The sequence below is a fragment of the Canis aureus genome, chromosome 24, assembly GCF_053574225.1.
Source record: "Canis aureus isolate CA01 chromosome 24, VMU_Caureus_v.1.0, whole genome shotgun sequence".
Classification (NCBI taxonomy): domain Eukaryota; kingdom Metazoa; phylum Chordata; class Mammalia; order Carnivora; family Canidae; genus Canis; species Canis aureus.
In genome coordinates this window covers 48,649,878-48,672,791 of record NC_135634.1, presented here as the reverse complement: position 1 = coordinate 48,672,791, position 22,914 = coordinate 48,649,878, and the positions used below count along the sequence as shown (strand labels likewise).

Here is a 22,914-nt window from a genome sequence, read left to right as displayed (position 1 = left end):
AAGTGGAACAATCCACTCATGCTGAGGAATCCTGAGCACGAAAGGAAGACTGTGGGCAGGCGCTTGTGTGCGTGTCTGGGCTGCTCAAGCAGCAGGTACTGATGGTGAGGTGCTGACCCATCGGCAGGGATGAGGGGACCGAGGAAGGGGCAGGGCCCTGAGAAGACTACTGCAGATTTTGGTACTGAGAAGGGGCTGTGCTGCAGCAGGTGCCCGAAGTGTGGGAGCAGCCGTGTGGATGTAGGTCATGGGCAGGGGCTGAGGGAGCGCCGGGGTGCATGCTCAGCAAAGCCTGGGTCACCATGAGGGACTGTGGGCAGGAATGGGGATGTGAAAGGCTTTCTGCGGGGATCTCAGAGGAATGAGGAACACGTCTTTGTAACCAGCAGAAATGCTGACCCTTTGTGCCGAGTGGCCAAGAACCTGGGCGAACTGTGTTCCAGAGGTTTGTGGAAGGTATCAGCTGCGGGCACTGAACGTGGATACTCAGGTGAGATTTCCAAGCTGAGTGTTGGAGGAGCAGCTTGGTTCCTCCTGACGGTGAACAGTAAATCACGAGAAGGGAGGTGATTTGGGTGGAGGAATTAATCCTGAAGCAAAAAAGCACCAGAATTGGAAGATTTGGAAAATCCTGTCTGTCCCAGTTGCAGACAACGAGAAGACTAAGGGTGTGGCTGAACAAGCAGGTGACAGGAGGTGAGTGTGGGTGTGAGCCAGGCTTCTAACCTGCCACCTCCGATGTGAGCTCACCAGCAGATAAGACCTTGCTGGGTTGTGGGCTTGCCTGGGACCTGTCACTCCCTTCCTTCCTTCCTTCCTTCCTTCCTTCCTTCCTTCCTTCCTTCCATCCTCCCTCCCTCCCTCCCTCCCTCCCTCCCTCCCTCCCTTCCTTCCTTCCTTCCTTCCTTCCTTCCTTCCTTCCTTCCTTCCTTCCTTCCTTCCTTCCTTCTTTCCTCTTTCTGCTCTTCAGAATGAGACCATCTGTCCATAGCCCATCCCATCCTTGTGTTTGGAAGCACACAACTTGTCTGCTTTCACTGGTTCCCATCTGGAGTCTCTCCCGCCCCTGACTTAGACCAGATTCGGAGGAGACTTTGGATAAGTTACTAGTTTTGAGACTGTTCAGATGGAACTAGTATATGCAAATACTTGCTTGCATATGAGAAGGACATGAACTTCGGGACGACAGGGGCATGTGATGGACTGGATGTGATATCTGCCCCCCAACTCTTATGTTGGAGTCCTAACGCCCACCACGACTTTATTTGGAGACAGGGCCTGGGAGGAGCTGGTAAAGGTGAAATGAGGTTGTCGAGGTGGGCCCTAATAAGAACAGGAAGGGACGCCAGAGCTCCCTCTCTCCTCCATGTTAGGACGCAGCAAGAAGGCAGGTGTCTATGTGACAGCCAGGAAGGACGAATCACCAGGAACAGAATTGGTGGCGCCTTGATCTCAGACTTCCAGCCTCTGGGACTGTGAGAAGTAGACGTCTGTTGTTTCGACCTGGTGGCCTGAGCGCAGCACTACAGTGTCACCGTGGCTTACGGCCTGAGCCCCAGGCACTCGTGTTGGAGACCCATGGGAAGGCGAGGACAGGGACAAAAGCCGAAAGAGCCACTGAACACTTGCCCTGCTTACCATGACACATTGGAAGGGGCATTTCCTGCAGTTTGTTGAAAGCATCATTGCCCAGTGCCTTGGCAGAGGTGGGCTGCTCCAGGAAGAGAGGGCAGGAGCAGCAGCAGTGTCCCCGCACACCCTGGAGCTCACAGTCCCAGGCCCAGGAGACCTTGCAGTGCTTGACTGGGAAGGGCAGCCCTAAGCGGGCACTGCAACCACACACACACACACACACACACACACACACACATCCAGCAAGATCTGATGCACTGAGGCATCGCCCAAGAGACAGTAGCATGGCCCAGAGAAGGTTCACATCAGGCAGCCAGTTGGACATGGAGGAGGTCTGGGGGGAGCTGTCGTGGGAAGATCCCCAGTTGTGACAGGGGCAGGGGACTCCCCCTACATTGGCAGGGGTCCAAGGAGCAGGGCCGATGAGGAGTATGCTCCACAAAGTGCCCCCATGTGTAACCACAGTCGTGGTGGGACCCAAGTCAACCCCAGAACTGTCATCCCTTCATCCATTTACTTAGTCAACAAGTACATATTGATTCCCTGCTGGGTGCCGGGCATTGTTCTGTGTTGTCTTAGTTGGTTCTGGGGCTGCTCTAACAGAAGTGCTATCAACCGGTGGCTCGTAGACAATAGAAATTTATTTCTCATGGTTCAGGAGGCTGGAAGTCCGAGATCAAGGCACCAGTTGATCAGGTGTGTGGTGAGGTTCTACTGCCTGGTTCACAGACAGCTGCCTTCTCCCTGTGTCCTCACACGGGAGGAAGGGCAAGGGAGCTTTCTGGGGTCCCTTTTATGAGGGCCTCTGGTCCCATTCTTGAGGGCTCTGACCTCCTGACCAAATCGTCTCCTGAAGTTCCCAACTTCAAATACCAGATTTCCAGGTGTGAATTTTGGAGGGACACAAATATTCGGTTTATAGCGTATGCCCTGGAGCTTCAGTAGTGAACACAATACACAAGGTCTCTTCTAGAAATAGCAATTATATCCTGAAGGTGGAAGCAGACAACAGGCAAGTGAACAACAATGGGAAGTCCAGTCTGAGAGAACAAGAGGCGAGTGTATATAGTACGTATAACACATAAGCAAATACATATATATGTATATAAGCAAAAATGTGTGTGTGTGTGTGTGTGTGTGTGTGTGTGTGTGTAGTCCCTTTCTTAGTGAATCAGTCACCATGAAATTGTTTTGGTGTCTTTGTAAAACTTGGAATTAAAAGGAGAGGGACATGGGGGTAGACATGTTAGCCCTGTTCTAGAATTGGGTGGAACCTCCTTCTAGAACAGGTGAGCCTCCCCTTACACCAACCAACTCCCAACCCTTTTGCATGGGGCAGTGGCTCTGCGGTGCCTGGTCCTCCGGGCAAGGTCTCACCACATGGGCAACCTGCTTAGCGTTTGCTTAGGAAGACTTGGCTCTTCTTGGCTCAGCGGAAAAGTGAAGGGTGATCATCTGTCCACCTCCTCGCGCATGTGAACTCGCCCAGTTCCATTTCCAGCGCGCATCAGTGTGTCACATCCACTCACCTTGTTATCCCTGGAACCCATTTTCCTGCTGGCAACCCCGAACGCGGCCTTCGATCTGCACTGGTGTCTACGAGAGCCGAAGGAATCACACATTAAGGCTGTTTTAATAGGCACAGAAATGCAGTTGCTGAATCTCTTCTGAGGCTTTTCTTATAATGTTTTTCCTTATATATTACAATCATTCGTGTGTGCCAATGTCAACTGTTAAAGGGAATAACACTGCAATCACTATTAAAAAGCAATAACGAGCCTGGGAGACTGGCTCCCGGCTTCCCTGCACAGAATCCTACTTGCCGACAAGGAGCCTCGCAGGGACGTGATGCCTTTTTGTTCTCAGAGCATCTTCTTGACCTTTTCTTGCTTGATCGCAGGGTCTCTGTCACCTGGACCTTCCCATAAGGAACAGTGTTCTCGCGCTCCCTCAACTGGTCCTGCGGAGAATCCCCACCACGTCCCTGCTGTCCCCTCGGGAGCAGATAACCTGGTGAAATCTGTTCTTTCTCTCATCACCCAACCTGCCCAACTACAGTGGCCTCTCCTCTTGTGACGACCAGTGCAGGATCTGCAAGAGCCATTCTGCTCACAACTGTTGTTACCTTCCTCTCTCCACCTGGGGTGTGGCTGACGACTCCCCATTTTGTCAGCCCTTCCTAAATGCAGACAAGGCAAGCACCCCGGGGGAGGAAGGCTGAAGAGGGGAAGGCTGTGCTCGCTGATGGGTACCCCGGCCCAACCCCAGTCCCACCCAGGCCCGGGCCCAGTGCCACGGGGAGCAGTGCTTTCCCTTACAAGGAGGGGATGACTACAGAGCAGAGGGTGGGCTGGAGGTATCCCCGGTCCCTGCCTCCCGGGCAGTGGTGGAGGTTTCCAGAGGGCCACACAAGAGAGGTACCAAGTCGGGGACCTCTGCCAAGACAGAGGGTGTGTTCCGCAACAGCTTGAGCCTGCGGCCCTGGAGTCACCACGAGAGCCTCACTGAGCTAATGTTTATTGATGTTGCTTTCTATTAATTCAATTAAATCTCTTTCTGAAGCAGCGCTGGCAGGCAGGGCTGCCTGGTGGGGTGGAGGGGGTCTATTTTCCCAGGTGCTGGGTGGGGCTCCAGCCAAGGGAAGTGAAATAGGATCCCTCCCAAGTGTGGAACTCCCCAAAGCAACCCTGCCCTTCTTGCCAGAGGCCCCCCTCTGTCACCAGGGCCGCACATGGATTTCAGCACATCTTGCTTCGATTCGTTGCTTTATGCATAAAATTCCACGCAGGAAAATAAAACCTAGACATAATGATTTTGATTGCAAATTACTGCTCTCTAACATAAAACATATTAAATGTCATTAAATTTTATGGGTTATGATTCCCTAGTGGACGGCAGGCTAGCCCTGTGTTCAGAAAACGGGAATTTAGCGAATTCAGATCCACATGATTTATCTGGAAGACCTGAAATGTCATCGGAATGACTTCACTTGATTACAATGATGAGTTGTTAGCTTTTAATTCTGTTGAACCTCTTCACTCGCTGATTTCCTGTTTGCAAAGTCACTTTCTCAATAGAATTTATTTGTAACTCCAAAATCAATATGCACGGTGTTCTGCGGTCATTTGTGGACGTGCACGGAGCGGCAGAAACTTAGAACTGCAGAAAGCCCCAGTTCCCAGCTGAGGAGGACCCAGGGATGCTCCACCCCAGGTCCCAGCCCTCAGCTGTGGGCAAGTGTCCCTCTCGTGGTCTATCGAGTGCCACGTTTTTGCTTTTTCGTGCTCTCGTTGGTGATTTCACTGTTGAAAACAGTCCCCATGCGTAGCTCCGAAGTGCTGTCCGTGTTCCTAACACGCCAGGAAGCTGTGATGTGTTCAGGGGGAAATGCATGTGGAAGGTGGAAGAGCCGCGAAAGGTGGAAGAGCTGCGAGACTTTCGGATGTGGGAGATGCTGACTGAGCTGAGAAAATGTGGTCGCGAGAGCGTTGTGTGAGGCAGCCAGCCAGAGAAATTTATGGTTGCGTTACCCACGGTAGTGAAGAGCTTAAACCCTCTTGGTCAGTGTTTTATTACCAATAAGGACTGCATGTAATTATTATGGATAAGAGATATAAATTAAAATGTCTTTGTCCAGAAACGGCACATAAAACGAGGTTACATATTGACCAGCTGGTACCAGTGCTGTGATGGAGCCTCCCGGGAGCCCAGCCCTGTGTGTCCTCTGGGATCATGGGCTCCGGATCCTCTGATTCGGCGTTTGTGATGCTTTGTAGGACGTAGCTACTGTGAGCCATGAGAACGAGCCTACTTTTGTTTTAATTACAAAGTTATACATGCAGAAACTTTAAGATATGAGATTGCTAGGGAAAAATTCATCTCCTAGGATTACAATTTTAGTTTATGCCTTTTTCTGTCTTTCTCCAAGGTGGTGGTGGTGTTTCTAATTACATTTTACACTCTTCGTGGTCTGCTGCTTTATTTTGCAGTGTTGACCTTAAAAGCATTGTTTTTCTCAATAAACATCCACCTATGACCTGATTCTTCATAGCTATGTAATATTCTGCCCCAGGAATTTACCCTAATACTTGTGTCTCTATTGTTGGACAGGATTTCCAGGCGCAGTTATACAGGTTGTTCACTACACGACAGCACCCAGTGAAGGTGCACACGAGAGAGGAATTCTGCTTCCCTGGAACTTGCCAAGCCAGGCGTCCCGACTGGGGCTGTGTCTTTGTGGAAGAAGGGGTGCTTGTCAGGCCATGAGACTGGACACTGGCTGCCGGGAGGCCACACCTTTTTCCCATATCTTCCTGGATACACCACACAAGCCAGGAGAGTCCCCGGTTGGACATCCAGGTTGTTTCCAGCTGATGGTTTATAGAAATTGTGAGGCTGCGAACTGCTTCACTCGCAGCACCTCCTGACTCAAATCACAGATTGCTAATTATTGATCAACTCCAAGAAGCAGGGCTACTAGGTAAAAAATAAAAAAAATAAAAAAATCTTTATTAATTTATTTGCAAACGTTTCAGGACAGATGAATTCAGGTGAGCATAGGCTGATATAAACTCTACTTTTAAAGGAAAACTTCTTACAAAGCACAATGAGCAGATGCCAATCCTGGCGGACGCCCCAGGAGGACAAATCCATCCTCCTGGCTAAGGGAGCAGCGCTTGCAGGTGCAGAAGCTCAGTGCGAACATTCTCACGTCTCCCTGAACGCTGCAGGTAGCCGGGTCTTCCTGGCTCTACCCTGAGCTGAAAGAGTATTTGAAGCAGGGCAAGAGGGGCTGGCACGCATGTAAGGCCCTCTCTAGGCTACGAATTCGGCCTCGACTCACATTCTCTTGCGACCTTCCCTGCACAGCCGCTTCTTCTGAAAAATCAGATGAGGAAGGTAAGCATCCTCCAGGATCGTTTACTTTTTGAGAAAAATGATCCTTACACTGCGTTGCGAACCATAGACTTCTACTGGGGGCTGTATTTGGCATTGGCACTTGAAACGGGAACATTCCTGTATTAGAATGTTCTAACCTGGTCTTTCCCAGGCCCGAGACTCTCTGCCTCAGTCACCGCCATGAGCTGTTACTGTCGGGGGGTTGATCTGTTGAGCCCCTCTGCATAGCACCGGGGAGACCCCGGCCCGAGGCCTGCATTGCTCTGCTCTTGCTCTGCTTTCCTCTGCAGAACGACGCCACGGCCATTTCAAACGAATGCATTTTCCCTGTTTGTCCTTTGGGGCAGAGGTTTTTAGTTTGCTGCCAGTGCAGTGATCCTGGTCCCCACCCCAACCCTCTGCAGCCCCACGTGTGGAGCAGGTGCCATCACGCAGCCAGGCCCGTTGACCTGCAGCCAGCTCTGAAGTGTGACCCCTCCAAGGGATACCTCCCCCCAGTGACCCCTCCGAGGGACACCTCCACCCAATGACCCCTCCAAGGGTCACCTCCCCCCAGTGACCCCTCCAAGGGATACCTCCACCCAGTGACCCCTCCGAGGGACACCTCCACCCAGGGACCCCTCCGAGGTATACCACCACCCAGGGATTAACTGCTTCTCCTCCTTGAACCCCTGAGTGATCACCTAAGAAGACACACGGTTTCCAGGGAAAGTGTTAATAGAGTAGAATGGCCAACTAAGCAGTTACCCATGGGACCTTAGGTTCAAGGAGAAAGCATGGGTGGTGTTTCCCCTTCCTGGAAGAGGCTGACCGCTGCTATGCCTCCCAGAGCTCGGGGCTCCCCTGATGTGCTGTGGTGAACTCAAATCCCCAGATCTCCACATGAGGGTGGTGGGATGGGTGACCGTGCTGCTGCAGGTGGTAGGATGGATTTTCAAATCAAATAGAAGGGACAAGGCTTCAGGGGGGAAGGAAGTGCCACCCCCAGGCAGCTGCTCCCAGCCTGAGAGCAGGTGGGAGGGTGATCCCAGCCCTACTAGCAGGTGCTGCCCCCGGGCCGGCAGTCCCTTCGTGGGGGGCCGCAGAGCCACCTGTGGGGCCTGAGACCACGGCGAGTGTCCCTCCCCCATGCTGAAGCCCTGCAGAGTGCGGAGACCACAAGGTCATCTCTCTCTGGGGCTCCTAGAGCAGCTGCAGCAGCTGAGGGAGCTGCAGGGCTCAGGGGTCACTGCAGAGAGGAGCTCCCCTGGGCCTGCGAGGTCCTGCTCTTCAGCTGTCCCATGACCTCCAGTCGCTATGCAGGCTCCTGGCACCCCCCAGGACCCGTCAGTTACTGCAGCCTAGTGCTGCACCCCATACCTGCAGGGCTCCCCACGTCCGTCCTTCCTAGCCTCCACCCCGGACTCTGGAACCCACCCTCCTCATCTTTTCAGCGACTGTGTCCCAAAGTTCATACTTTTGATTCTTTGCATCTCCCTTAGCAATCTGAAGATTCCTGCTTTGGAGGCCCCAAGTCAGGGGTCTGGAACCTTCACCTCAGCTTTGCTCTTCATTAGCTGGGTAATCCTGGGGAACAGATTCGGGGTTTTTTTGGCCTCAGCTTCCCAAGTACTAGGGTTTCTCACTCAGGCGCATAGATTGGCGCCAGTCTGCAAAAGGGATGCTGTTGAGTGCACAGCTGAATGAAAACGCGAGGGACCGGAGTATGTGTGAGCGCGGGATTGGGAACTGTCTCTGCTTTATGCCCCTATGAGTCTCCCAGTCAAATTTATGAGGGAGGAGTGATCAAACGGTCTCAGTATTGAAATTATTATTACAGTAAGTGATGACTATTTCTATTATTTTATCTTATTTACTGTCTTTACACGAGAAGACTAAAAGTTGATGGTTTTATTGTTGCCAGTACCCTTTATTTTGCTTGCTGTATTCAAATGGTCTCCAGATCCCCAATCCCAGGAGGCAATGGGCTCAATGCTTTTAGTAACTCTTTTCATATGTACAACCACAGAATTACTTGACGATAACTGCGAGGGTCTAATAGCTTCGTCCGAAGACATTTTCAAAACCTCCTAACACATTCCTGTGATAAACTCCTTTAGTTTTTTTTTTTTTTTTCCTTTAGGTTTAAATAGGATAATTCACTTGCTCTGTTTGAAGGACTGCTATGTTTTTCCAGGAAAATGTTGCTAATCCCTGTCTACATTGTCCATCAGGAAGGCCAGGTCTAAATGCTCCATTATAGTCAACATTTTAGGTATATTATGCCTATTTGCTTTTTTGGTTTTTCTCTCCTTTTACGTGATGCTTGGTCTTATTTTTATTTTGTGAATTTATTTTTATTTTTTAAACTTTAAAAAAATAAGCCATGTCAGAAACTCTTTAAGATAGAGTTCGAAAAAAAAATAAAATAAGATGGAGTACAAACCATAAGCGGCAAATTTTTAAAAAGTTAAACATATGAACACACTAACTGAAAAATTGTTAAACTCTTGAGGAGGAAATTCATATAAAATCAGCGCAAAAGAATAACGGTCACATGAAAAAAATTTTTAACTTCCCAGTAAGGAGGGAACCATGTGAATTTGCACAGTAGGAAGATACCCGCTCCTCCCTGACCCCAATACAAAAGTATAAATTGGTGCAACTTTTATGGCAGACAAATTAGCAATAAATATCCAGAGTTTTAAAATGTGCATGTCTTTCGCCCTAGACTTTTGCTCCTTGGCATTCCTTGTTAAAGAACATGATTAAGGATGTGTTTATTAGTTATTAATCATTGAGATCATTTTAATCAATTTTAATTTTTCCCTTTGCTCTTTAAAATGGGCACACATTTAAAATATAGCAAATACTTTGTATATGATTGATACCAAATGCTCTAATAGGTTCGATGTGATTGTGAAGTGGGATGCCTTAGGTTAATCTCAAAATTGTTACTAATTTTTCCCAGCATTTTACATGAACATGAATCTCTAGCCTTTGATGGGGGAAGTAAACTGGGGAGACCAGAGCCCGGGACAGCTCCACCAGTTCCGCTGGCGCTTGCCCCAGCCACCCGACGGCAGCACATGATCCCGTCGTTCCTGAGAGCCATCCGCACAGCCTGCACTTGGTGAAGTGTCAGATATATTGGGCATTGTCTCTGTCCTGAGAACTTTTCAATTCAGCAACATACTCACATGGGGACAGAAGTGTAATCCAAACACGATGCCATGAGATCCAGGAATAATGGATGACGTCCAATGCCATGGTCTGTGGAAGTTCAAAGTCCTCCTCAAAACTGCACAGTTCTTCCTTTATAATACATAATATAATCAGCTCTTCCTTTATAAATACGTACCCCGATTCCTACATCACTGAACAGGTGACACAAATCAAGAAAACCATTCACCCAAAGTATCTGGAGGCCTAGCCTGGTTTTTACCAATGTTCACAACAGTTGGGTGGAAAATGAGAAACAGGGGACAGAATTTAATGATTTCAACACACCGAAGTCCAGATGAACTGCTTACGCCGGTTTTCTAGAATGTTGCTGGGTTACCCCAAACCCATGACGTCCTCTTGCCTCCCTTCCAGACCTGCCTTCCCTCCCTCACTCATTCTTTTCCTCTTGCTCACGTCCCCCCTCCTCTTCTGGCCATGTGGGGCAAGCTCCCCAAACAACAGCCCACACCGAATACAGACTGGCCATATGGGCATTGTTTCACATCCTCTATTCGTTTAATCCTCATATAACCCTTCAAGGAAAGTAGTTCCTTAAGAGGAATCCTGGGCCCAGCTGGGGTTTTGTGTGTTTATATGTTTTTACCTCATTACTTAAATAATTGTATTAGCTATTCCGAAATCTGGAATTCAGTTTTTAGAGCTAGAAGGAACAAATGAACAACAGTGGGTTTATTCTCTGTGTAGCTGTTACGAGGTAGGACAGAGTCATATAAGGATTCTATTTCCTCAGATGCTCTTTTAATTTAGGAAGATGAGTCCCAACAACTACTACATCTGGCTTAACCTCAGAAGGAACCCAAAAAAACAATTACACAATTCTGTTTCAATTTACCTCAATACGGTGTTTTTAAGGGAGTTAGAGGAAGAGAGAGGGAGGTGTGGGGTGGAGACAGAGATGAAACCAATCAGCTGCAACTCTACTGAAGTCATGTCTGGAATCCTGATCCCCCTGCACTTGCCCTCTTGTTTCCTCTCACCTTCATAGATGGCCCAGGAGCCCAGGATGGCCATGCAGGTGCGGATGGACGTGCAGGGGTGGAAGGAGGGGTCCAGCTCCACAGGGCCCGGAGTAGGGGACACCCACACCAGCACACGCAGACACACTCGGTCTCACTCTCACACGTACTGTCTTGTTATGATTTATAATAAATACATATCTTGGTCTTCCCGCAGATTCCTGGCTCACAGCTCCCCAAACCCTTGGAATTTCCTGGACAATGAGAGCAATGGGAACATATTTTGCTATAATATTTGGTCTTGTGTCCCCACTTCCTGAAATCCATTCAGAGCCGTAAGGTGAATGGGTGTCTCATTATTCATAACAAGTCCCTTTCCACCAGGAATGAATTTATTTTAATGAGGTGACTTTTGGAAATCCTGTAACTATGGGGGAGAATGTTTGCCAGGGGAACTAACCAGGGATGGAGAGCTAGAACTTTCAGGTCCCCTTCTCACCCCTGATTTCCCTGGGAGGGGTGAGGATCTGGAGGTTGAATTCATGACCAATGGTCAATGATTTACTCAATCATCCGCATGTAATAAGGCTTCCATAAAATCCCAAAAGGTCAAGATGGGGAGAGCTTCCAGGCTGGGGAACCAGATGCTTCCACATACCCCTGAGCTGGGCCCCAAACTCCACAGAGACATAAAGTTCTTTGTCTGGGGTCTCATCCTGGGTTTCTCTTCATCTTGATGATCTGTTTCCTTTAATATCCTTTATAATAACCTGACAATCTAGTGAATAAATAGGCTTCTTGACTCCTGTGAGCTGTTCTAGCAAATTAATTGAACCCAAGGAGAGGGTTGTAGGAAGTTCTGACCTATAGTGAGTAGGTCAGAGGCGCAGGTGACCTGGACCTGCAATGAGTATCTGATGCAAATGGCAGTTTGTAGGACTGAGCCCTATCCTCTGGGATCTGATGCTGTCTCTGAGTAGATCGTATCAGATTGAGTTGAATCACAGGACACCCAGCTGGCATCAGAGACTTTTTGGTGCCCTGGGAAGCCCCTATCCCCACCTTGGAATTGGGTGATAGGACATAGACACACACACAGCTCACACATACACCTGTCGTCTTTGCTGAGAGCACATGCCCTTACCTGCCCACAAGTGTTAGGCATCTACCCAGACGTCTTCCCAGAAAGCCATCAGCAGCTTCCCTCTACCTAGAGTGACTTCTACATTCATCTGGATAGTTCTGGCCACATTCTTGGCTTTCTTAACTCTAGACTGAGAGCTCCTTGAAGTCTGGAGTTGAGTCTTGTTGCTATATCCTGGGTAGCTCACAAGGGAGCCTTTTATTCAGTGCTGTTGGGAAGACAAATCACAGAATAAAATGCACTATGACAACACTTTGGGAGTTTTTAACACACAAATATTTTTCTTTTTATGTTTCATTCATTTTTTTATCCCTCCCACCACAGACAGATTATAGAGAGCAAAATATGACTTGGGTTCATCATGACCTAGAGCAAAGGTTTAGATTCCCCTGCCCTATCAGGCTGTAGCACAGGGGCCTGTGTTCAGTGATCGTGCCTCCCCACATTTCCCAGGCCCTGGGGCTAAGTGGCCAGAAGAGCCATGTGTCACGTCCAGGGGCATGTGAGCATGACTTGTCTACGTGCTGTCCTTGCCACGGCCACACGGGGACTCACGTTCCCTAAGGTGCAGACACCACTCTGGAAGACTCCATCAGCCAGGGTCTCAAGTGACCTCCCATTAACCCTCACTGACCAGGTGACATAAGGAGAAAGCAACCTCGATCTGTTAAGCCCCTGAAACAGAAAATTTCAATCTGCTACCAGAGACTTGCTTCACTCAACTAATTGCAAAATGCACAGTCTTCTAGAAAAGAGTAGCTGCCTAGTTTTGTCTGCAAGGTCCTCTGAAACTGTTATGAGCTGAACTGTGTCCCCCTCAAATCCCTGGATAGAAGCTCTAACGCTCAGGACGTCAGAATGCACTGCTCTTTGGAGACAGGGCCTTCAAAGAGATAATTAAGGTCACATGAAGTCATAATGCTGGGGCCCGGATGCAATGGGCCTGGCATCCTTTATAAGGAGGAAGAGACATTCGTGGATGCACGCACGCAGCAAAGAGCACGCGAGGGTGCAACGAGAAGACCACCAAGGGGAAAGGCCACAGAAGAAATCCATCCTCCCAGCCTGACCTCGCGCTTCCAGCCCCCAGAAGTGCCACAAATACATTTCTGTGGTGTCACCCCCCACGTCTGTGGCACCTTGTGACAACAGGCTGAGCAGACAAATACAATGACCCTGATATTCTAGAAGTTTCATCTTATATTCGCATGATTAGAGGTGAAATCTATGAACAAGACTCACAAAATTAAGGGACAAGTGACATAACATTTCTTCCTTTGTCAGGGCTTCTTATTAACCATGGAGCATAAGGTAATGTGTAAGAGTAAAGGAAAGACAATTCTGTTTTCCCTTCCATGAAACTTTTAAATTTCTTAGCATCCCGGTCAAGGATTTATGATGTGATTTCAGAAAGCACACATCTTGTTTTGAAAATTGCTCTTTCTATGGATGCCTCTCCATGGCCCTACGAATCCCGGGGGCACTGGCTAGGTGAGTCATCGTTTGCACAACATCACGACTCTTTGTTGGGAGCTGGGGTAAAATCAGATTTAAGTCAAGAGCTTGGCTTGGAATGTGGGGATTGAGATCCTGGTTCACTTCATGAATACGGTGTGTAACACTCGTAAGTGAATAGCTTAGCCAAGAAACAATGCACCAGGTTGGCAGGTCAGCTGCACACAGGCTGCCATCCCCTCTCCCATGTCCACAGCACGTCTGGACACACTGCTAACCGGTCAGGACACCTGTCCCCCACCATGTCTGCGCATGGCTCACGACCCCACGTGAGAGCAAAGCGGCGGCCCCGTCAGTGAATCAGGAAGGGCCACGAGCTGAAGCCCCAGCTGCTACGGAGGCTCCCAATCTGTCCACCTTTTAATTCTATGCTTGTCCTTTTGCTGTGGGTGGTTGAAGTGTATCCCCCAGAAAGGTCTGTTCAGGCGCTAACCCCTGGGTACTTACGAATGTGACCTTATTTGGCAATCGAGTCTCTGTCAACACAATCAGGTTCAGATGAAGTTATCCTGGATCAGGGTGGGCCCTAGCGACTGGTGTCCTTACGGGAAGGGAAATTTTGGACGGAGACACAGAGGAGCCCAGCTCGCAGAGAAGGAGGCCACGTGACGATGCAGGCAGACGTGGTGCGGGGGCCGCATCTACGAGCCCAGGGACCCCAGGGATCACCAGGAACGGCCCGAAGCTGGGAGAGACAGCGAAGGAGGCTTCCCTGAGCCTTCGGACGGGACATGGCCTTTCGACACCTAGATTTCTGACCTCCAGCTTCCAGAACTATGAGAGAATACATGTATTTTATTTTATATCACCCTCTTGGTGATGGCCTATTTGTGGTCATCGGTTTCCACAACCACAGGAAAGTATACACTTTTGTTCCTGCCAATTCCTTCCTACAGCGTGGAGAAATTTAGAGTCAGAGGTGGCAAGTGGTATAGGTAAAAAAGACACACACGCACGCGCACGCACACGCACAAATACACACTCAATAGTAAGGGATTATTAGGGCTGTGAACTACAACATGCCATAAATACTCACTTTTTTACTGACTAAAGGAGCCTAATACCACACAGTTCATCTCCAATGGAACGATTCTGACACAAATAACTTTCTTTTGATAGACTACCTTCTGTGCTGGAAAGAGAAATGAGCTTTTTGTTTGCCCTTGGCCAAAATCAACTCTGAAAAAGTTCCTCTCACACCAGCTTTCCTGTCTGAGCCCTCAGAAGTGGGCAGCGACACTTCGGTGGCACTTCTGGGGATCAACGTGTAGCCTCACGGACGTCCCCCCTGCCTGCTAGGATGACAGAACAAGCTGCAGCCATGAGTCTTTTCCCCATAGTTACCTCTCTGACTTCGAGGGGGATTGAGACTCAAAGATATGATAGGGAGGGTCCGGTCATAGTATCCCTGCCTGGAAAGGAGATAAAATGCCATAAAATAGGGTCACTTGTCAGAAAGCAAAACAAGACTTTTTTTCTCGACTTCACAACCGATGTGTGGTGGTTAAGACACGAGGAAAAGCGGACTTTTGTATTTTCCTTCCTGCTTCATGTGCTTTAAATCTTTCATAAGTTGTAAGCTTCACAATGGGCTGCGGGTCACCGGCCTCAACAGTTGAGACTGTTGCGGAAAGAGAAGGAGTTTGACGTATCAGGACATGTGTTTCTGAAATCACTCTGGAAAATCTATGCCCTTCCAGTCATGAAATCCTTTGATTGCCTTGATGAGATCATTTTAATCTTCTGCAATGCTTCATGGTATAATTACCAAATTGTGCAAATTAATGCTATTTTTAGGGTGGTTTTTTTTTTCTATAGAGATTTTAACACTAGCGCATTCTTTTACCAGATTCATAAATCTTAAGCAATTTCAGCCTGAGTAGGCAAAAGTTGAAACAAAGATGCAAGGCGGTGTTGAAATATTTAGAAGCTTGCTCTGAACCATTCTAAATCCATTATTTTTAGAGTGAAGTTTTGAAAATACCACTTCATAATAATTCATAATCAGAAAAGTTCTCCACAACTATGGGAACCAAAGACCATCCACTGAGTTGAAAATTATGGCATAAACACCGATCCCAGGGAGCATAGTTCTGGATACTAATCATTCTGTGACAGTCACCCTGGCCCGGACCCATCAAACTACGCATGTGCGGCTGGCAGGCCTGGCTTCTTCAAGTCACCAGCCTCCTGGAGGGACGGCGCCAGCCCCGCGCCCCACCCCGCGGCGCACCACCATCTCCTGTCTGCGGAGGCCGCTGCTTTCTGGAAGTGAGACCCTATCTTGAAGAACCCTTGGGGCTTATCAGGTCTCAAGCAGAAAGAGATCTGTGGCTTTCGGACAAGGTCAGCGTGGAAAAGTCCCTCACAAGGAAGCTCCAGCAAGAATAAAAATAGTAAGTAGGGTCAGGAGATCCCCTGGCCAGAGTCTGGTTCCAGATGTGGGTGTCTTAACTTCCTGAATGTGATCCTCCATCTGTGAACGTCTGCTTCTCATCAATTAATATGGCGGCCAACAAAGCAGGATTTCATCAAGGTTCAGAGGAAGTGGTTGTGACATAGAGAAGTGCCACTAGGACGAAACTTCTAGAAAGGATTCGCTGCCAGGCTGGGGGGTGGGGGCATGTGTTTGTCTGAGACTTCCAGCTGTGAGCTCCTTTGGGGTCTACCTCACCTTTAAGGCAAGCTCATGTTACTCTTTAGGTGGCCTCCAGCCAAAGACCAGCAAGGCCATGCAAGGGCTTGGTTTTTCCACCCAACACAGGGCTCCTCTCTTAGGTGTTTGCTCCAGCACTTCATCCTGAGTGGGGAGCAGAGACAGTCAGGTCTGCGCCACAGCCTGGTGTGCCCACCCTCTCACCCCTGACTGCTCCATCCTGCTCTCTCCCCTTAGCTGTCACAGCCATTGCCCCCAACAAACTCTTCAGCCTTACCTCCATCTCCAACACAACTTGCTCCAGCTCCTTGCACAGCTTAGGACTTGTCAAGCCCTTAGACACAGACATGCTGAATCAGAATCTAAAGAAAACAAATTTGGCCAAATCTCTAGGAAAAGCAACTTCAGGGAAACAGGAATTGAGACCACCAACCGGCATATATTTAGAGAACAAAAAAATAGGATTTCATGAGATTGAAAGGCTACAAATGTTGTGTGGCATTCATAGCAACTAAATATCTCTTCTCAGCTTCCTAATGACTTGATCAGCATTGATTTCCCATGACAGGTGTATGTGCTGTATTCACATCGTGTTTTCCAGGCCTCAGTAATGAAACATACGGCCAGTCTGCAGCTCAAGCTCTGTAACTGCCGAGTGCTTGCACTGAGCTCTGTAAGACCTTTGAGGGCTCAGGACACTTATACTGTGATGGTCCCTCCATAGCACATCATTAAAAAGTTTAAATATGTTACCAAAATTCTATGACTTGAGCTGATTAGTCATGACCAGGCATTTTTATAGATTTGTAAACATTTATTAATCTCAATTTTTTTTCAGTTTTCCTGTCATATCTCAGAGCCCACATATCTTTTATCCAAATTGCCTTTTTTTTTTTTTTTTTGGTGAGGGATGGTGTGGAGGGCTACTTAGAAAGTCATAGGTCCTCAGTATTTTGTGCACAGTAAGCAATCAGTAAGGAGCCCTGCACTGGGAGGGCCACTTGGTGTGTCTGTCAGGGAATTCTCTCGCCCATTTTCACAGTCAACATTGCTACCAGTGAATGCAGAGACACTGCCCACATATGGCAAGGCCACAGCAAGCTTGTGTGAACAAAAGGATAGACACTTTCTCCCATGAGCCTAGTGCCCTTGGAGGCAGAGCTCTGGGAGGATTCAGAAACAGGCAGCGAGTCTTCAGCTTCTGAATCAGCTCCCAGATCTGGGCTCACATCTAGGCAGGTCTCTGGGAGAATTGCACTGGCCCCGGAGAAGTTTGAAACAAGCTGCTCAGTGATGCTGCCAAGAGGATGCAGGTAGCACAAGCAGGCTGGCCTCTGGGGCAGGAGCAGAGCTGATGCCAGCTGGGTTTTCAGAGAAGAAAACACCAGCTGTACTTAGGGGACCATCTTGAGCTTTGTGACTGGGTCCAAGGTGTTTTCTTCCCTCGTGGTTCCTGGGATACACACCAGCTGGACGCCCACGTGTGAGCTCTGCTTGGATTTGGCCAAAGTTGGACATCAGAGAGAGGGAGGAAAGGAGGAAGGGAAGTTAAGCATTATCCCCTTGGCTCCCTCCTCGTCCTCAGTGAGGTCACCACCCACAAGCCATCCCTGTTCCTCAAGCAAAGGTCCCTACCATCTCCAGACAGCTGAGTCTTCACCCTGGCTGCTCAAAGCACTTCCAGTCTGAAGGTCCTGGAGACATGTGTGGAATGTGGCTCCTGCCCTTCCAGTGGGGCATCTATCCAGCTCCAAGGGGGACCTCTCAGAGACTCCACACCTGTGCTCCCTCCAAGCTGTGGTTACTCTCCACCCCTCCTCCCCTCAGGCCAATGAAGGCACCAGGTCAGCTGCCACTAGCTCTGATGACTCTCGGCTGCCCCTTGCAAATGAGCCTCTTCTGGGACTCATCTCACTGCAAGAGCACTTCTGTTTTCTGTGGAACTCTGACCAGCTTCCCTCCTCCACATCCGCCTCGGCCTCCTCACCCTTTCCAACTAGCTAGCTCTGACAATGGTGCACGCCCTGGTGCTTGCTTCACCAGCAGGATTGGAACACACTGGACTTGGAGGTGACACGTGATGGTTGGTATCAGAGACTGGACAGGGAACATGACTCAGAGCCCGGCCCCCAAGGGCTGGGCTTGAACCTGTGGAAGGAAGAGCCCTTGGAGAGCCCCTGAGTTGTGAGAAGGCAGGAGGATGAGGAGGATGGGAGAGGGATGAGACAAGCGGGGAGAAGAGACAGGGACTCAGAGTCATGGAGGCAAATGGAGAAAAGTATGAAAGCTGAAGGCAGGAAGTCCTTGAAGTGTTTCCCCGACAGTGATCCCTGCACCCAGCGCTCTGCTGACCCTTCCCCTTCACCCCATGCACCCCTGCCAGATGCCTCTCTTCCTCTGTATTCATGTCCCAAATCCTAACGAGGGTTCCTCACCCCCAGCATGTGCTCCATCGGATCCCCAGGCCCCAGCTCAGGCACCCCCACCCTGACACCTCCCCAGCAGCCTCTCCCTGGTCCTCTGCTCCCCACCCCAGGCCTCCCAGGCTGCACAGGGAAGGAGCCAGATCTCTTCTTGCAGTGAAAAATGAAGCCCCAGGCAGGCACTTTCTCCATTTAAGTATAAACCAAATTAATTTGGGGAATGGCATTTGCGGTTTAATTCCTAATGACTGTACATGAGTGGATACGTCCTATTTCCTGATGAAATATTCCACCGTCTGTCCCGCAAAAATGGCAAAATGAATGAGCGTGGAAGTGATGGATGTGGAGAAGCCAACTGTAAACAGAAGTAAATGCATTTTCCCAGTCCAAACCCTCTTGTAATCTGAAGGACGCTGCTTAATATCCTTGTGCAGCCTCATTTGTAACACGAAGTGGTTGAAATGGATAATCTCACACTCCATGGCTTGGTGAGTTTCTACGATTTTGTAAGGCGAGAATGGGACAGAACAGCTACTTACAGAAGGAAGGGTCTTTTGATCCGACCACTTGTTCCCAGCATCTGCGTGAAAGCGAAGGTGTCGGAGGCAAGACTCAAAAGTGGAGACTTTCAGACGAGGACACACACTCACGGGACTGGCCTCCCCACTCTTCCAAGGAGAATTCTTCCAAGCACAGTGCCCGCCAGCAGCCCACCACTGAGGGAATTCCTCTCGACGTACCCATCTGCCCAGGGAGGCCATGGCCTGACCTCCCAGTGATGTTCATGATCGCTGGTTTGGTTTAGCTTGGTTTTAATAGTGATTTATTTTTTCACTATAAAAGCAGAACAAATCCTTTGTGTGTGGAAATTTTCAACAAACCAAAACCAAAGGGAAAAAAAAAAGGGAAGGAAAGGAAAGGAAAGGAAAGGAAAGGAAAGGAAAGGAAAGGAAAGGAAAGGAAAGGAAAGGAAAGGAAATCACCTACGAGGTCTGGCACCGACCACTAACTGTTGGCATTCGTCTACATTTCCTACCAGCTTGTTTAGATGTGTAATTTTTGAAATCGTGCTCTCTCTGTGCGGAGGATTCCACATCTTGGTTTTGTCCTGTCACATGGGAACAGAAGCATTTAGACCAGATGATGGAGTGGATGAGAGTGTTGTTCAACACCACTGTCAGTCTGCTAAGAAGATGTTCTTCTGCAAGAACTTCCTTAAAAAAAAAAAAAAAAAAGGAATAAAGAAGAGAATCAGTAGCTTAGACCATGGGAATGGGTCCGAGTTAAATGTCTGTATCAAAGCACTTGACAATCTCTCACTGCGTCTTTTTCTACAAAAATACAGAACAGGGGAGTAGGAGACACGAGAGTGAAGTGGAGTTAAATGCTCTCACCCGGGAGGAGGTCTCCACCTTGAGCCTATGGCGGCTACCTCTTTGCACACGTGTCTGTGACCTGGCCTCCCGCCCTGTGACCTGGCCGAGCGCTCAGGCTCAGATCCAGAGACAGGTCTTGGCTTCCCAGTGGATGCCAGACCCTGCTTCTTGCCTGCAGTCCTCGGCTGGTCCCCGAGCCATGGCCACCCCTGCCCCCAGGACCCGTCCCAGCCCAGATGACAGATGTGGGCAATCCAGAACACCCGAGCTTCCATGAGGGCTCAGTCTTGGGATTTGTCCACACATCTTGACACTCACTCAACCTGAAGGAGGGCCCTTTGCCACAGTGCCCTGCAGGCACCATGCCCCTGCCCTCCCCAAGCCCCGCATCTGCTGCACCTACTTCCCTGCACCTCTGACTCGTTTCTGGCGCAACCCCTTCTGTGTGCACCTCTGCCCAGACCGCACATTCTAATTATACCACATCACATTCCTGAGATGCAACAGGATCCGTCATAACTTGAAGGTCATGGTTATATCATAGAAAAAGGGCAGAGCCGGGTAGCTATTCTTGGAGAGGGCATCTCCGAACGTCCTCGACACACAGTTTGCTACAGCGCCATTGTCAAATCAGGTGCCTCAAAAGCCACCGATTTCATTACACATTTCCCTCACCTCCTGGCATGTTCCTGAGGAAGAAGATCAGATGATTTCATCAGAGAGAGCTGATTCATTTTGTGGTTTTGGCACAATTTCCCAAACCCCGTATATTCAAACTATCCTTAGGAGCAAAGCACCTGTGTGCCAAGTTGAATCTGCTTCAGATGCTCCGTGCACGCGCCCCTGACAGGTGCCAACAAGGCCAGACTTTCATCTGCAGCAGAGCCTCAGGTCCTGGGGTGGGGGGGGCATTCTGGGGAGGCAATCCCCTTCCCCATGAAAGCAGGCTTCCTGAGAACCCCAGCCTCGGGGAGGCCATTCCACGGTGAGGACCAGGAGGCCTTTGCGCTCGCGGAGACCAAGTGGGTGGACAGTAAAGCCTCGCCGGGCTCCAGAGAGATGACAGGAGTCTGTCCGAGCACAGATGGGCTGGATGGTTCTATCAGAGATGCCGTCGGCACTTCATGCGTCCCAGGGGGGCTTCACGACCCTGGTTGGATGGAATCCGAGGAGAGGGGGAAAGGCAGAGAACCTGAGAGCTCCTCTTACGCCCTCAGTTACCCATGAGCGTGGAGATGGGAAGCCAAGGTGCTGGAATTAAGAAAATGGAACTCTTCCTTGAATCTGGTGTCAGCCCATTGGCAGGCGGCTGGGAAGGCGGCCAGAGGCACCACGTGAGGCCAGAGCAGGGGCCACCCCGTGCAGCTTTGCTCGCCTGGAGACGATTCCCTGACACCCTTGACCTTTCTGCACAAACGACTTGTCTGGCTTGTGTGTGCTTGCTGTTAAGGAACAATCCAGAAGACTCTCCCCAGGGCTTTATGATAATGCATTAGACGGCTCTCGAAGGAGCGGCCTCCCCTCCAGGAGCTCGTAATTCTGTTTCATCACACAGTCATCTGCAAATATCCTTTCCCCACATTGCCAACAAAACATTTGAAGGGCTCCTATTTCTAAAATTCACCCTTCCACAAATCTTAATTACTGCGAAGAATCCCAAATGGAATATGCCTCATACTTAAAAAAAAAATCCAAAAGAATCGTCTAAATATATGTATTTTCTCATGTGGGCATGTGCGACTTCTCAAAGGCACCAGCCTTGGGGGTTCGAAGTTGGGTCCCAGCCTAGCAATTTGGACTGAATGATGATTGTATCACTCCTCTGCTCATTTGAGAAACTCATTAAAAATCTGGTTCATCTAAATTTTAGTTGTCACTTGAGCCAGTTGTTTCTTTTAGTTTAATTTACTTAGGTGGGAATTGGGAGGGAATAAGAGGTAATTTTATGATTAATTGCTTGAGATGGTTAAACGTTTATTTCCCTGCTCCTAAATTTTTCTTTCCCACTGGAAGATCGACTCCTAACTAGCACTTCAGGGGGAGAAAGAGGTCTGTTCCTCTGCTTGGCAGAAATGGCCTGCATGGGCCCGAGCTGGCCGGCTTTGCGGGAAGGGTGGTGGCCCAGGGCTTGCCCACTCGGGGGGCTGACCGAGCGTCGGGGGTGGCCGTGGGCTGGGGGCGGCGATTTAAACCCTGGCAGAGGGAAACCAGAGATGGGCCCCCCTCGTGGCCATGGCCTCGGAAGAGGATCTACGGGTAAAATGAGGAGCCGGCCGCCTCCCGGGTTTGCTTTCCCCTGGAGGTCCTTCTGCACCTTTGCTCTGCGTTCTCAGACCTCCTTCCTTGGACGCACCTCGGGCAGGTTCTCAGGAGCATCTCCAGCTTCTACACCTTGTGGCCCCCCTCCACCCCCTCCCCGGCCCCATTCTGGGTCATGGCTGATAGAAGACGATCCCACCTGCCGGCTTTCTAGAAAATCTCAGATGAGAGATCCCAGGCAGGCACGCTTTTTGCGACAGGCTGGGCAGGGGGCAAAGGCTCTGCAGCCTGTCATGGCCCAAGAGCAAGGCGGTGGGGGACGGCGGGGGGACCACGGCACCCCCCGGGGGCAGAGTGGAGGCTGAGGGAGAGGCTCCGGGCGCCCAGCACAATTCTACCGCAGCGTGTCCCATTTCTCCAGAAGCGCTACTGCTTTTCCACAAACACCCGAGGGAGAGGGGACACGGGCCTCTGCAGCTCTGGCTCTCTGCGTCCTTCAACTCTTGGTGTTTGGAAGAAAATCTCAAATCCTCTCTCCCTCCCGCCCCATGGCGCCACCACCTGCCAAGGCTCCTCTTGCCCCCTGCTTGACGTCTTGCTTCTCGGCCTCCATGCCAGGTCCACCCGGGCCTCACTCAAGGTTCTGGATCCTGTCTCTCAAGCACGTGCCCACGTACAGCCAACCAAACCCACCCCTAGAGCCCAGACCTGCTCTCCAGGCGCTCATGGAACGTCCTTGGAGTCCCCGCTGTGCCCAGAGACCCCAGGCCAGCACATCCCAGGCCCCGACAGCAGCCGCCTCCCCTGCGACGAGCAGGCCTTGTGAGGG

At 49.9% G+C, this 22,914-nt stretch overlaps 1 long non-coding RNA gene across 5 annotated transcripts; it reads right to left on the bottom strand.

Moving 5' to 3' along the window:
* Positions 1-911: 911 nt before the first annotated feature.
* Positions 912-21,742, bottom strand: LOC144296278 (uncharacterized). Of its 5 annotated transcripts, none has more exons than XR_013363446.1 (6): positions 20,502-21,742; positions 13,819-19,664; positions 11,857-12,064; positions 9,711-9,825; positions 3,162-3,228; positions 912-2,621 (listed from the first exon to the last, which is right to left on the bottom strand). It is a non-coding gene; the product is annotated as an uncharacterized LOC144296278 (long non-coding RNA). The 5 variants fall into 5 exon arrangements; XR_013363449.1 differs by having other exon boundaries at positions 912-3,228; positions 13,819-17,517; positions 18,990-19,664; XR_013363447.1 differs by having other exon boundaries at positions 912-3,228; positions 9,711-10,966.
* Positions 21,743-22,914: the final 1,172 nt, after the last annotated feature.